Source organism: Tachypleus tridentatus, chromosome 13 (genome assembly GCF_004210375.1).
Source record: "Tachypleus tridentatus isolate NWPU-2018 chromosome 13, ASM421037v1, whole genome shotgun sequence".
Classification (NCBI taxonomy): domain Eukaryota; kingdom Metazoa; phylum Arthropoda; class Merostomata; order Xiphosura; family Limulidae; genus Tachypleus; species Tachypleus tridentatus.
Genome location: NC_134837.1, coordinates 59,083,090 through 59,099,499, shown reverse-complemented (window position 1 = coordinate 59,099,499; position 16,410 = coordinate 59,083,090).

Below are 16,410 nucleotides of genomic sequence, written 5' to 3'. Positions count from 1 at the left end.
ATTTTTCTAAGCACATGAAGCAGCGAACTGAGATCAAACGAGATGGAGAAGGTACTCCTAATGCATTTTCAATCTTACTTACACCAGTACTTCAAAAACCATGAAACAACACATAATGACACTCCTTATGATTTGTGCCTCGGTGTTTGAAGTTTTTTCATATGGTTGCATTTCTTTTTCCACGAAATAAAATCTAATTACATTATTGCTATTCCCTCATAAATGTTTACGTTTTAGTTATTTTTCTTTAGAATATACTAATAAGTGAAAAACATACAAGATGCGATCATTTCTATTTCATACACAGTTATGTAATCGATTTACATTTTGTATATCCTTATACGTTAGAAATTGTTGTTCTCTAAGTTTTGCGGCAATCCTGGAGGAATTTCACAAGTTGATGCATTCGATACAAATGCAGATTTCCAACGGTATTTTAATAAGCATAACAAATATATGAGTCATACATTTATTTTAATATATATGTTTCTTTCAGTTTAATGCATGTTAAGTATATTGTTGGATGTGTATTGCGAAAGTCCCGCCTATTATATAAACTTGTATAAAATTATCAAGAGCAAGAATAAACTACACGTTTTGCAAAAACACTAGCGTATTTTCGAATACTGATGAACATTCTAGAATTTCACCTAATGAACATATAAAGCGGTGCGCTAAGAGATAAAATAGAATATTGTTGGTCAGCTACGGTTAGTATAATATAAGTCTCGGAAGCTATAATTGTGGTTAACGTTTATTAATCGAAAAACTGCAGAATTTGACCAGGAACATTTATGGATTTCGAGCATTACAAACCGTTCAACCTCAGAGAGTTAACTACTGGTGTTAGTATTTCTTCGAAGACATTAAATATTTTCGTCAGTAAATTCTAACTTGTTCATATCGGTAATTTGAGTTCCTAATTGGTATGAAACCATAGACAAATCTGAAACAGTGCTGCATTCAACACACCTTGTAATTTACAAAAATCGATATTTAGGTTTGTTCTTTTGATATTTTCTTTTAAATTAGGAAATTAACTGATATATAATACTAAAATTTAAATCGTATTCTACAATTTGATACCAAACTTATTGACACACATTCATAAAATAATAGATCAATAAAATTTTGAATGCAAGTCAGCAAAAATCGATATTTAGGTTTGTTCTTTTGATATTTTCTTTAAAATTAGGAAATTAACTGATATATAATACTAAAATTTAAATCGTATTCTACAATTTGATACCAAACTTATTGACACACATTCATAAAATAATAGATCAATAAAATTTTGAATGCAAGTCAGCAAATGCGATCCCATAGCGACAGGGATAACAGGATTAATATTTTATTTTCAAGTTTACACTATCATTGAAAAATATATTTTCCATTCCGATATTGATTCTTCTACTCGTTTTCATCATATTTTCTTCTTAGTTACATTACCCTATAATAAAGAGCCTGTGAGAGAAACTTAACGTGTTTCTATAACATGTCTAATTTCAAAATCAGTTACAAAATAAATCATTTTTTGCATCCAAGAAAAAAGAAACACTTGAATATCTTTCTCGTAAAATCCGTGCTTTGTGCAAACGTTTTATATTTAACAAAGGAACTAGAAGTGTCTCGATAGCAGAGAGATGTATGCATGTGTATACCAGACCAAGTCTAGCTGGAACAATTAGGTAATTTGGGGTACTTTTTTGGTTTAAAAAAATCGTGTTAACACACACTTTAAAAATATTCTCCAAAAACCTATAAAGCGTGATAATATATAAGGTATTGGCATCATATACAGAGTTGTAGGACGTAAAAATTATTTGGAGAGGAGATCTATGAGGGTAGGGGTCTTCTTGGCATTTCTGCAACGTATTTTCGTAATATTTTAAAAAAGAGGAAGTAGTAGCCTAGCCCTTAAATATTTAATATTAATATTTGTATACAAGATTGAGGACAGGAGTCATCGTTCACTGCTCCCCTATTTCGTAATCGGACCAAATCAGTGGTCCGATTTCCCTCGGTGCATTAAGCAGGTAGCCCGATGCGGCTTTGCAATAAGAAAAACACACACATACACTGTAGGACTATGCTGAAGAAAGAAAGAGAGAGAAAATGTTTGGATAGCTACACAACCCCTACCTACTATATTAAAACTTTCAGGTGTTATATGTTTAATTGTTTATACACGTATTACAAGCTGTCATAATTCAAAACATTTGCGAGATATTGACATCAGTAGACATTGAAACTGTCCATTACAAAATTAAGTTTGTCTCTTCCAAAGTAGGCTCTAAATTTCATACCATTTCTAACGTGATACAGTGTTAAAGGCCACCATATTGTCTCATGGTACAAGAACTTGGTACTTGAAAAAAATCATTTAGTGATTTAGCTTCAAATTAAACTTCTCATAACTTTTGTGGCTTTTATGAGATACATCTACTAATTGGAATATTTACTTTCTTTGACCAATGGTGGAGCAAAATAAGAAAAAAGTTTAATGATTCAAAATATATTGAAAAGAGATGTAAACTTGAATGTTACAGACTAGCCGGTCATATCTCATCTAGAACTTTATTTTTCTTGTTTATTTTATATGTGTAGGTAGAAACAATTGTGCCATCTCTGCTGCAAACTTCTGTGTAAGTTGTATCAGTTTAATTTAAATGTATAAAGATAATAGGCCAAAAAGTAAATAAACTCGCAGCACATGTCATTATTTTGCAAGAAGGTTTGTTGTGGCCCATCTAACACATATTAGAAAAAATTACCATTTATTGTATAAGATATAAACTACTCTCGTGTCTTTTAGAGATTCGGCTAAACCAAATGAATTGATCTGATTGAAAATAGAATGTAAATACAGCTTATTATAACCATTTATATAACTTTTAACAATTACTTTAATTTAAAAAAATGCAGGTAATATTTCACTTGTATATCTTTATAATTAGAAAAAGATATCGGTTTTAATTGTTTGTTATGTCGTGGTAGCATCAGAAATGTATAATATTTTACAAAACTTCATAATTAATTTAATTACTATTTTTCTCCAAAAAAAATTCATTTGTAAATGTATCAGTCTCGTAATAAATAACTGTTGTGAAGTGACTCTATATTTAAATATCTATTGTCTGCTCAATATTTTGAAAATCAATAAATTTGCCAATTTCTTCGAGAATCAGAAACAAGAGTTGCTGGTTAGTCGTTTGGTTACGTAATTTATACAATTCAATAACAACACACAAGGCACCTACCTTTCTATTACAACCACATCTTTAACATCGTAACAAGTTGAATTTTAAGTCTACCAAGAAACTGTTTATTGGAAAGCTACAACTAAGAAAAGTTAAATCTCATGTAAAGAGGAGGTAAAACGATTAGTTATTTATAACACGCTCTCCTTTACAGAAAAACTTTAAAACAAGTATTTGCTGAGTATTGCATAAAAAAAGAGAGATAAATAAATTTAGCAACTAAATATGGATGCTGAGAATTATTTTATAATTTTTCCTGTTCTGTTACTTTATAAATTTATAAAAACTTTGTTCTAATCTTAAAGATTATGTTTAAAAGAAAGCTTTGTTACAGTATCAAAGCTTCTGAAACAGTTCATATTATTTATTCAAGAGTTCTATTAAGTTGAAAAAAATGTTTCCTGCTGTGATTTACTGAGACCAATTGTATGATTTGTTTTTCAATTTCTAGCTTCAAAAATTAATACGTACTCTTTAAAACTACAATCTAAACGCTACCTTTCTTCCTAAATGTTATCTGTGAATCTTACACATGATGAAGCACCATGAGTAGATTCATATTTTCTTAAAGTTCACAGTAATCCCATTTTAAAAAAACAGTTTGAATTATGAATATAATGTTCTAATAAAAATATTGTGCGTAAAAATAAATTAGTGAGTTTGTGGTGTAAATATTTGGGCTTTTGAGACACTTGCTGTCATAGTGTTTTGTTGAACTGTTTAAACATTTAACAAAGTTATTAAGTCTTATCACTTTCTTTCACAGTTGAGTTTATTTTTATGAGTAAAAGTTAGAAAATTTAAAAAAATACATATGTAAACTGATTAAATCTAAAGCTCTTTCTTATTGTTTTCATTATGCTCACTGGGATAATTTCTATTACATTTTTTTGCCATTCTATTTGGAAGTTTAAATATTTCACAAACCTGATACCTCATGTAGAAGGGGCTTAACGTAGCCCAATAGTAAGCATGCTAAAATATCTGTGGGTCCAGAGTTCAGGTCCCATTGTCATATAAAAAACAAACGTTTTTTTCCAGCTTGAAGACTGTAGATATTTACAAATGTGACGGTAAAACCTCACTATTCGCTCATATAAGAGTAGTCCAAGAGGTAGGTGCTGATTATATTTACTAGCTACCTACCCTTTAGTCTATCAATTCAAATAGTAACGGCTAGTGCAATTAGCCCTTCAATGGCTTTGCACAAATATCTATAAAGAAAAAAAGCAACAAGTGTGTAGAAGATAATGGACACCAGTGGAAATAATTATGCAGTTTGTAATCTAACACCTTTAAGTGAGTTGCGGTAATCTAATACTGAAATCTTATGGGTTTTCTTTGAAGAAGCCTAAGAATTTATTTCATTAAATTTTGTTATTTTAAAATGTTCTAGTTTCAACAATATAACCTGGTTGAAGTTTCAGTTCTATAAAAATAATAAGTATGAAAATGAACTAACGACTTAGAAAAAAAAAATCTATATATATTGTTACATTGGTTTATCAGTTATAAATGTTTGGTATTTCATTCTTAGATCGTAATATAACACCAAGAGAACACTATTTTTTTTCATTTTCCTGTCTTTTTAATAACTAATTATAGCAATATGCGAAATTGAGTTTCAAATTAAAATATGCATACTTTATAGGAAATTTTAACAGTAAATATACCAGGCATTCGACTTAAATAACTATTTCAGTTTGAGAACTGGAAATGCTATTAAGTTTTGAAAATAAAAAAAGTCTATACGAACATACTTTTACTATGCTGCTGTTCGTTTTTCCAACGTACGAAATAAAAACTAAAATAATCGTAAACTTTATCCAAGTAAAAAAAATGTATATTTTGAGAACGTTGCTGATTATTAAAATAAGCCCATGGACTGTGGTGATGTTGGTCCTATAAACATTTAAAGTATGATCATAACATGTTTCTTTTTTAAAAAAACTGAGCATTTGTGTATTTTTATCTTGAAGACTTAAGATGAAATTATTTTGGATAAATTTCGTCTGAAATACTTTAAGCTATTATTATTCATACAATACTCTTAATTTTGAAACTACATGCATACAATCAACGAACACCACAATATGCATACAGCCGATCTAATTAAAATGAACTTAATAAAGTTAAAAATTCATATAATGTTTTTAGAAACAACGAAGCTAATTCTTATCATTTCATTCTGTACATTAATTAATTCAAACATATTGTTCAGTAACATAACTTCATGTGAGTTCTATGTTATCTATTTGTTTTGCTTGAATCAAAAGCAGATTTTTAAACTAGTCTCAGTTGAGCTAATAGCAAGCAATGTTTTCGATTGTTTTCTTTCAAAAATAATTTATCATACAAACTGGAGTCTGTTTATTAAATGCTTGCCTACAATATTGTAGTTCCTTTTAGTTTCTATAATTAATACAGGGGACTTAGAGTTTTCTTCACAGTGTACTAGATAATAAGGACGAAACATTATCAGCGCAAGCTTTTCAGCTACAAACTACAGAACAAACGCATACAATTACGTAACCATGATAAATAATAAGAAAATAGAAAAGTGATCGACTTCTGTTCTTCTTATCTGCAAAATTTTTACACTTTAACAATAAGTTAACATTGATTACTCATATTTACCTCAAGTTGAAAGAAAATATTATATATTTAGGTTAAGAAGGTTTATCCGGCTTAATCTGCTTATTATAAGAAATGCTTAAAATACATTGCTTTATAACGTGTTCCTTTTGATATAAATGATGCTACAAAATCGTTTTGTTATTCAAATTAATGTTACAGAAACTAAAACCAAGTTTTTTTTTATTTTGTTACCAAGAATATTTCGGTATCAAATAACTAATATTCGGAATTCAGTCTATGTTTTGGATTGTTTGTTTTGGAATTTCGCACAAAGCTACTCGAGGGCTATCTGTGCTAGCCGTCCCTAATTTAGTAGTGTAAGACTAGAGGGAAGGCAGCTAGTCATCACCACCCACCGCCAACTCTTGGGCTACTCTTTTACCAACGAAAAGTGGGATTGATCGTCACATTATAACGCCCCCACGGCTGGGATGGCGAGCATGTTTGGCGCGAGTCGGGCGCGAACCCGCGACCCTCGGATTACGAGTCGCACGCCTTAAGCGCTCGGCCATGCCAGGCCCTATGTTTTGGACCAAAGAGGGTCAAGTTTAGCGTAGTCCTTTTCCTCCTCTCAGGAATTATTTTTTTTGCACGCTAACTGAATCTTAGATAATAACCCTTTGCTTTGTATTGTATTATCACATTATATATTTATCAATATTCTTCATACTTAACTCATTATCCTATCACACAAATATTTTTTTCTGTCTTAATGCTGTCCAAAAGAGTGCACAAAGTGTTGTATTAAGTGTTAACTTCGGTTTCTGCCATTTACCTAGTTACTTCTCCTTTAATGTTTCCTTCAGTATTAACTCATTATTACTTGAACAACCAATCATAAATAATTTTGGTAACAATCAATACATATAAATTTTACAAACATAAACTAATAAATTTAAAACCCTTGCTAACCTCTTCTGAAACCAATTCGTTTTTATTTCGTATGATTTCGATTATGTGATTAATATTAATATTCTATTCTATTCTTGTTCTTGTCTGGTTTGTTTTGAATTTCGCGCAAAGCTACACGAGGACTATCTGCACTAGCCATCCATAATTTAGCAGTGTAAGAATAGAGGGAAGACAGATAGTCATCATCACCCACCGCCAACTCTTGGGCTACTCTTTTACCAACGAATAGTGGGATTGACTGTCACATTATAATGCCCACACGGCTGAAAGTGTGGATATGTTTGATGCGACGGGGATTCGAGCCCGCGATCCTCAGATTAACCACCTGGCCATGCCGGGCCTTCTTGTTCTCAGATATCGTTAAATGTTAATATTGAATACACACTTTGGCAAAACTTGATGAAATCCATAATCTTTTATTGCATTGTTTCGATATAATTGGAATGACACATGTATATATTAATTCAATATCGCAAGTAACCTAAATTTATTTACAGCACTAAGTAATAATTATTACTATTTCTTTCCTCACGAAATAATTTAAAAAGCTTATAAATCTTTATAGCACTGTAAAGACCTGATGAAGGCACAAAGTAACAAGCTTAAACACTTTATCACAATCATTACATTTCCATGCTGCTTCTGCTACTTCTTAGTGAAGTAGCTAAAAAAAGTATATAAGATATGAAATAACAAGAGTCCATATATAATTAGTAATAAATTGTTTCAAGAAACTATGTAGTGTCAGTTAAATTCTAAAGAAACAAAATCACTTTTAACAGGTACGTCTAGATGCAGCTTTGCAATGCTAGAAAAATGGGTGGTAAGCCATTAATCCTTCTTTGATTTTCTGCAAACCTGCGAAATGTGAAATCGAAGAGGAATGAAGAGGAAATGGGAAGAAGAATCTCAACTACTGATTTAATAAATATCTTGTTTGTTTTTAATAAAAATGTAATGTTTAGTGTGGAAACTGATGACATTGAACATGAGATTCATAACTCTCGAATTTAGAAAATTTTTGAAAATGTTAATAACTCTTAAATTTGTAAAATGCTATCTGATCTTAACTTCTTAACTTTCAGAATAGCATTCTATGTAAGTTCTACTTATTATTTTAATTTTGGGGCAAAATATTATGTTCACTAATTGGATATAAAACAAACTATATTTATACTTACTGGCAACCAATATTTAGATGTGCACCTATGCTAAGGCTTTATCTGAGGAACCATATTCCAGCACGAGCAGTTAAGGAGATAATGCTTAATAACACTTTGAATCTTCCACTAGCTTATTCCCATGCAAAACAGGTACTCTAAAATAAGATTAAACTAATAAGGGAGATGCTCAAAGTACGAAAATAAAAATATCCAATAAGGAAGGGTTTTCAAGAAGATAAAAAAGTTTAACTGAAAGTGGATGTGAGGCAGTAAGAAATACTTTTCTTTGTGCCATGGAAATTTTGATACTGGATATTCTGCCGCCAAACATGGAAATGAAGAAATGCTATATAAATTATTCACAACTGTGAAAGAACTGTTTATGACACTTTATTATTATTTTCTAAAAGCTTACATATTTCTCAACTAGCTGCGTGGACTCTTTCATTCTTCAAAAGTTTTTGCTTGGAGTACTTCTGTATAGTGTGAACCAGATTTTAGAAAGAAATATTTGAAATCTTTAGAAATTAATAAAGAAACCATATACGAAAGACTCTACATTAGTCATTTATTTTACAGCTTTGCAAATGTAAACTGAATGGGGCATCGTCAGAGAAAAAAAACATTTTCTTTATAAATTATGGCGGAACTGTGCCTGAACAGGTTGGTTCAGAAGTAGTTGTGTTTCTAATTACTGATTTTGCAAATAACTGGAAGACAGCTGTTTTTTACCTATTAGCTCATCATTCATAAAGTGTGTATTAAAATTTTAAGTTAGTTTATTACAACAAGTCAGACTTTATTGATGAAGCAAGTTTTTTACGTGGGTGTTACTTGTGACGTAATTTCTGAAAATATTTCCATGCGAAGAAACGTGTGTGATAAGCTTGAAAATTCTGTGAAGAGATATTAATGGGTCAATTCTTCGTCCTCCACTACGTAAAAAAATTTCTCAACCCAAACGAGCCGTTTTTACATAAATATTCTTTTGTGTTTTAGGTATGTATAGGCCTGGCATGGCCAAGCGCGTAAGGCGTGCGACTCGTAATCCGAGGGTCGCGGGTTCGCGCCCGCGTCGTGCTAAACATGCTCGCCCTCCCAGCCGTGGGGGTGTATAATGTGACAGTCAATCCCACTATTCGTTGGTAAAAGAGTAGCCCAAGAGTTGGCGGTGAGTGATGATGACTAGCTGCCTTCCCTCTAGTCTTACACTGCTAAATTAGGGACGGCTAGCACAGATAACCCTCGAGTAGCTTTGTGCGAAATTCCCAAACAAACAAACAAAGGTAGGTACATGTTATATGTTAAAATCATGGAAAACTTTTTTATCTCTTAACAGGATTCACAAGATAAGGAAGAAAAAGTGAATGGAAGTACATACGAAAACACAGTAAAATTGAAGAAAAAAGACTCAGTTTGAGTTATAAATTAGATCACGGGTATATCCACTGAATACAGCAAAAAATGAACGTCGCAGTGGCTTACCAGACACTTAATTTCTCAGTGACATAGGTTATTGATTTTTTTAGTGTTAATTTTGAGCACTCTTGTTTTGATGATTCTGATAAAACAGCGACGTTTTAAGAATTGTTAACAAGACATTTAATTCATGCAACTTTTGATTTTTATAAGTTGATACTTTGGCGATTATTCTAAGATCTCTGAAGTTACTTTACTCCTGTTCTCGCGAGAGAGAAAAGAAGAAGCTGGTCTCTAAAGTTTTGTTTAAGGCCTTGGTCAGACGGTTGTTGTTTATTGACAATATCACAGTTTTCTCGGTAAACTATGGTATTTATCTAGAATTTGACAAGTACAGCAGCTTGTATATTCGTTAAAAATCTCTACTTAATCGTGCATAAATTACTAGTTTCAGACAGCTTTTAAAATAACAGATCCAGGAAACAGTATCAAACAGTTGCTCAGGAATCTCACACAGCATGCCTGAGAAAAAGAATAATGTTTAAGTCGGCAATAATAATGAAAAATTAAATAAGCAAAGCAGATTAGTAGAATGTCAGTGACTTTTAAGCACATAGAATGAGCATTGAAAAACGTGGATGGGAATAGAATCAAAATTAACTATCACCTCTATACTTCTAGCTTTAAAGTACAAATTATTTTATCCATATGTAGCCATAAGTTCATACAAAGGTAACATTTTCAAATGAACTGACTTCCCTAATCCCAGATTCGATTACGGAAAGAGTGAGAAATATTTACCTCTTTGTTCTTGGAACTGGAACAAGCAATAAAATAAATTCAAAATAGGTCAAATTTTCTCAAGTTGCAGCAATTTCATGACTTGTTTTGTTACCCTGTGCAAACGCTCTCCACAACTTTATCCCTTACAATTCAGATTGCTTGGCGAAAAATTTTTTCTCTGGCCAGAAAGCAGTTGATAACCAGAACCAATTTTTTTATATTCATCCTTTTTGCTCCAAGAGCATACTGATCAAGAGCATACTGATTTTAGTTTGAATGACTTTTAAAGTATGTGAGTACAAACCAACAAAAGTTTTCTTTCTGTGAAAGGAAAAGTTAAATTCGTCGTATTAGTATATTGAGAGTTTAAGTGGTTGAGAAATGTGTCAGTGTGTTCATGGATAACGAAAGGTAAAAATGTCTCACCTACAAAATTCTTGTAGAACACAGGTGTAACGTTAGAAGAACGCTTGTTCAGCCAAAGGTGTTCATGATGACAAAGAAATATATTAGCTACGAAGTTTCTTAGTGTTAAACCCATTGAAACACCAACTATCTGGTAATAAAACTGACCGTTAAAGCAAACCAATTTAATTTTCTCAGTAGTTTTGATTTTAAAGCTTTCAGGTACTAGAGGTTGTTCTTCACCTCACACACAGAAAGTGGTTAAGATTTAAAGTGGGTGCAAAAGGTTTACCGCCAAGAGAAAAGTTTTGAAGATAGAGAACAATTTTGTACTAAGTTATTTAAAAACCACGTAGTTAGTAATGTGACGTAAGTGATGTGCATGATACAGTGGTAAGAAGTGACTCAAAACATCCCGAGGGACCGTGAATGAAGGCAGACGAGAACTGAAATTCATAAGACGAAAAAAAAGGTGAGACGGAGCAAGTCAGTTCTAGGTTGATAATCAATTTGAAAAAGGATGCAAGTACATGAATCTGATTTTAGTTAAAGAGAATTTAAAATATAAGCATGACTAAAAAGGGTTTGGTTTGAATTTCCAGCAAAACTACATGAGGGTTATTTGCACTAGACGTTCCCAATTTAACAGTTAAAATACTAGAAGAAAAGCAGATAGTCACCACCACCCAATGCCAACTCTTGGACTGCACTTTTATTGACAAGTAGTAGGATTGACTATCACATTATATCGCATACCCGGCAGAAATGGTGAGCATGTCTGATAGAACGGAGATTTAGCCCGCAACCCTCACATTGCAAGTCAAGCGCCTTAACAACGTGGTCATGCTGGACCATTAAAGAGGGTAAATCTGCAAATGAGATATAAACTGGGATTAATTTCCAGACTTAAAATTTACTTTTATATTTTAAATATATTACTCTACTAGGTATTTAATGATATCTGAAACAAATGTTTTAATTTATGATGTTCCACAGACAGTTCTGTTTCAAAGCTGAATTTCTCTTGTGGAATATGAGTTTTGGATATTGACATCATAATGTGATTGCTTATCAGCACCTTTTAGAATGTTTAATTTTATTTATACTTAATTTATTTTGTGGCAACCAACGTGTTAACAAACAATTTTCACGGAACATACAAAGAATAATCTAAATGTGGGGAGAAACAATAGTATCTTGAAGAAACCCACTTTCACTGTCAGAACGCCGAAAGGATATGCATAGGCCGTGCACGGAATAATCTGAAAGGAGAAAACATTATGATTAGTAATATAGATATATTAAATATTTTAAGAAAGTTTAAATGAGCAGAAATTTGATGAAACACATAGGAATGCTTAGTCATGATATGTATCGGAATCTGAGTATTTCACGGTAGTGAAAAAGTAAAACTGAACAAGGCCTTGGGGTCAAACTTGGAGGCAGCCAAGTGTGTGAAGTGCGAGTGGGAGTGCTCCGATGACCAAAGAAATTTGTGAAAATCGTTGGTGTATTGCTCTTCTGTCTGTATACGTTTGTTCTTCTTGGCAATTGAAGTCTGGGACTCTCGATTAGATGTTCCACTACTGCTGATGGATGTCGAGGCATTGGGTTTGGTGGATTGTGCTACTGGAATCTTCAGTGAATTATTTGTGGCTGGTTGAGTCTGTGTAAACTTGTCAGCAAAATCAGGTGGATTATATGTTGCTTCCTAACTGATTATCTGCGTGAACTTTGTCTGGAGTGTCTGCCTTTTTCTGTGACTGTTTCATGGGTGATGTATCTTGAAGCAAGTAAGAAATGTTTCAAGAATCGGCTTCGATGGTTTTCTGAGTCGTGCGAGAGGGATGAGAAACCTGCTTAGAAATTTAGTAGAGATTATAACTGTAGGGCATCATCTTGGTTTCTCAGCTTTAAGGTGAAAAGAAATAGAAGAAACTGTTAGTTAGTAAGTTCTCAATAGTAGTTTTGAAAGTGGTGAGTATTTTGACCTTATAGGTTGATAAACCTATGATTCTGCAGTTGATGCAGTGTACTTCATGGATAGAGTATTTTGCTGTATTCCGAATAACGGTGTGTATCTCTTCAGAAGAAATATACTAAACGACGTTCCTAACAAAAAAAGTCGTGTATTAGCTCTGGGAAAATTACAAGTTACAGGAGAATTTGCGTTCAATGGAGTACACTAAATAACTCAGGTCTTCGGAATTTAAGACTTAAATAAATATTCCACCACTGCTTAAATGTTTAGTCATCATGGAATCAATGGCGGCGTTGGGTTTATATTTCTTCAGGATAGTGACTGGCTAAGGGAGAAATCGTCAATGATTCTATTAACAGTAACAGCGAATACTGTCCAGGTAGACTGCAGAGGTTGTTCTCCAGCGGGAATGCTACATACGTGGTCGAGGATCGTTGAAAAAAAAACATTTTCATGGCTTTACAACTAGTTGTAGACTGTTAAATCAATCAATCCTGGCAGTTTTTTCGGCATGAAATCTTCTGAGGCAAAACTTCAGAAGATTACTGGCCTGGCATGGCCTCGCGCGTTAAGGCGTGCGCTTCGTAATCTGAGGGTCGCGGGTTCGCGCCCGACTCGCGCCAAACATGCTCGCCCTCCCAGCCGTGGGGGCGTTATAATGTAACGGTCAATTCCACTTTTCGTTGGTAAAAGAGTAGCCCAAGAGTTGGCGGTGGGTGGTGATGATTAGCTGCCTTCCCTCTAGTCTTACACTACTAAATTAGGGACGGCTAGCACAGATAGCCCTCGAGTAGCTTTGTGCGAAATTCCAAAACAAACAAACAAACAGAAGATTACCGGGGTTATTCAGAAGTTTTAATTTTTTTTCGTTCCATACTTGATGTGGGTGACTGTTAAAGAAAGAGTGGCTTTCTTTTATAGCTAGATTTAATAGTTGTGCAAGTTGCTACTTGCTTAATCAAGTGCTCGAGCTATCGTTATTTAGAAGTAGTTTGTTAAGAAATATTTTTATCGTTTGTTCTGAAGAAGTGTTTGTAAAAATAGATTAAACGTCAAATATTGCCACAATATATTGGCCGGCGTCTGGAAATTTAAAACTTTCAGCAAAAAAAAAGAAGAAAAGAAATAGAAGCTTTGACAACAAATGCATTAGTTGTTAGAGGGTTCAAAAATGTGAACTAAGACTTTGGCAAGTTTGTAGGTATAGAAGACGATAAACCTGAGTGGGGAATTGTGTTAGTGAGTTTTGGAAAGATCAAACATAATTACAGGTAGGAGCCTAAAAAGTAAAGTTCACTGCAGTTGTTATCAAAGATAATTTTTTTATTAAATATGTAAGTATGTGTTGCAGTTCTTCATGTTGAATGGTTAAGGTTTTCTTAACCTTTATTAGGTATTGAAAGGATATTGCAAGTGTGATTTTCAAGGCTGGTAAATAAAATGTTCTAAAAATAACATCTTCGGAAAGTCAAGACATTAAAGATTTAATAACAGGTTCAAAATAGGCCATTAATGTAACAGTTTTTTATTAAACAAATTTTAAAAAGTTGCTTTCTAAACACGAAATTCAGTTACTGCATAAATATTATATAGATAAAGTGTTCAATATTTTGAGCATAGTTACATTTCATCATATATAAATAGTTAATTTTTGATTTTAATTTTATAGTGTAATATTTTAAAATGCAAACATACATTTAGTCTTAATTATAAAATAACATAATATAAAACTAGCAGTAAGTTGACTCAAATCTTAAAAGTTTATCCACTTCAATTACGTTTATGATTTACTCTTTGACCAAAATTGGCAATATGATATTTAATTCTTTATTCTTTACTGGAGTTTATTTAATCACCAAATATGAACAGAATAATTTAATATCAAACAAATTAAATTTCCCTCTAATTCTTTCAATTTTATTATGATATTGTACATTATAAAACATATACATATAGTGGAATTTAACAGCCAAATAACATTAATAAATATAAAACAAATCAGCAAACTTACACTTCATAAATGTTTAACCTTCCAGTGTTTACAATATATACAAGACTACAACAGATGGAATACACAAAAAAAATCAATATAAACGAGGATGAATATTTGTCTCACATCGCTTTTAATAAGTTATGAAGTTCACATTCCTTTGATCGTAATATGAAAGGATGCTGTGTGAAAATAAAAAGAAATCATTTGTTTAAAAAAAGTACTTATTCTACATCATAAACATGTTGTTAAATCAGTCTCTGTATTCAGACAGTACTGTGCAAAAGTGCTAGGACAAGATAATATTTTGTAATTCTTTCCATTTTACGGATATAATTCTCCCATGCGGTAACTGATTGTAAATTTCAACACAATGGTAACTCTTCACTGATCCCTCTTGAGAACTGAATGAACCAGCGTGAGAATAATCAATATTCTTTAGAATTCCTGCTTGAATGAAACATAGGGCTTGAAATAATTGTCTTACAACCACATGCAGTGTCTTAACAGAGAACTTAGCATATAAAACATTTATATACTGGGAAGAATACATTTAATAGCAATCAACACATAAACCTTCATAAAAACAGTGTTTAACACCATACATTAAAGTTTGTTGTCATGTCACAACCCTCAAGGCGTGAAGGATTGTCAGGAAATCATAGAACTTGCATAAAAGCTTTATGTGATGCTAGTTGGACACTCCGACAAATTGCTGCAAAATTGAACTGTTCCCCAATCGCTGTTAATTACACCATATACCTTGAGGTCAACACAGGTAAATTTGAACATGGGAAAGGAAGAGGCAGAACACTTAAACTCACTGATACTGATGTTAAGTATTTTTGTTTACGGAGCATTCGGTACAAAAGGAAAACTACCACTGATTCAAACATGAGGTAAATGAATACATATTAAATGACAGAAAAGTGTCCTGATCTATAGGATCAAGAAAATTCCATGATAATGGAATATTTGGTTGTGAAGCAGTTAAAAGAAAACTGATAAGAGATTTACATTAACAAAATAACACAAAAACTGGACAGCTAATAATTGGAAAAAGGTGTTATAGATGGATGAGTCCAAGTTTGCAGTATTTAGGTCAAAATGTAGGTAGTATGTCTGGTGAAAGATAGCCAAAAGATAATTATCTCTATGTTTCGCACCTGCCATGAAGCATAGGGAAAATGGTGTGTGGATTTGGGGATGTTTTTCTGCTGAGGTGACAGAGCATATCTACAGTATAAATGGAATAAAACACTAGCACAAGTACCGTGAGGTACTGATCCATCACGGTATACCCAGTTGCTTGCAAATTATTGGTAAACATTTCTACTTCTAAGATGATAATGTTTTCAAACACTCATACAACCTATGCAGAAATTACTTAGTTAAACTAAGAAACTGTTGGAATAATTCAAATGATGCATTGGCCCATACGAGGCTCGTATAGAGACCCAATTCTCAATCAAAAATTGAGAAATCAAAAGTTACTTCTAAAGAAGTTTTATATGATTGTATTAGGGTTAATTGGGGTAAAATCTCAAAGGATACTTTATTTAACTATCTTACAGTAGTATCCAAAAGACTTTTTGTAGTTATTAAAGCAAAAGAGAGAGACATACAAAATGTTAACTGTTTCCTGTACTCAGTCACTCTCACTAAGATTCTATTGTGCTAAGTTATGATAATAATATTAATACAATTTGATATTTCCTTGATATTACCTTCAATTGTTCTTTTGAGGAATCTTGAAATCTATTTTTGACTTTGTTCTAATGCTTTAGCACAGTTCTGTATGAGAAGTTTAATATATTTTACAAGGCACAGTATACTAAAGATATTCTGCCGAATGTAGAG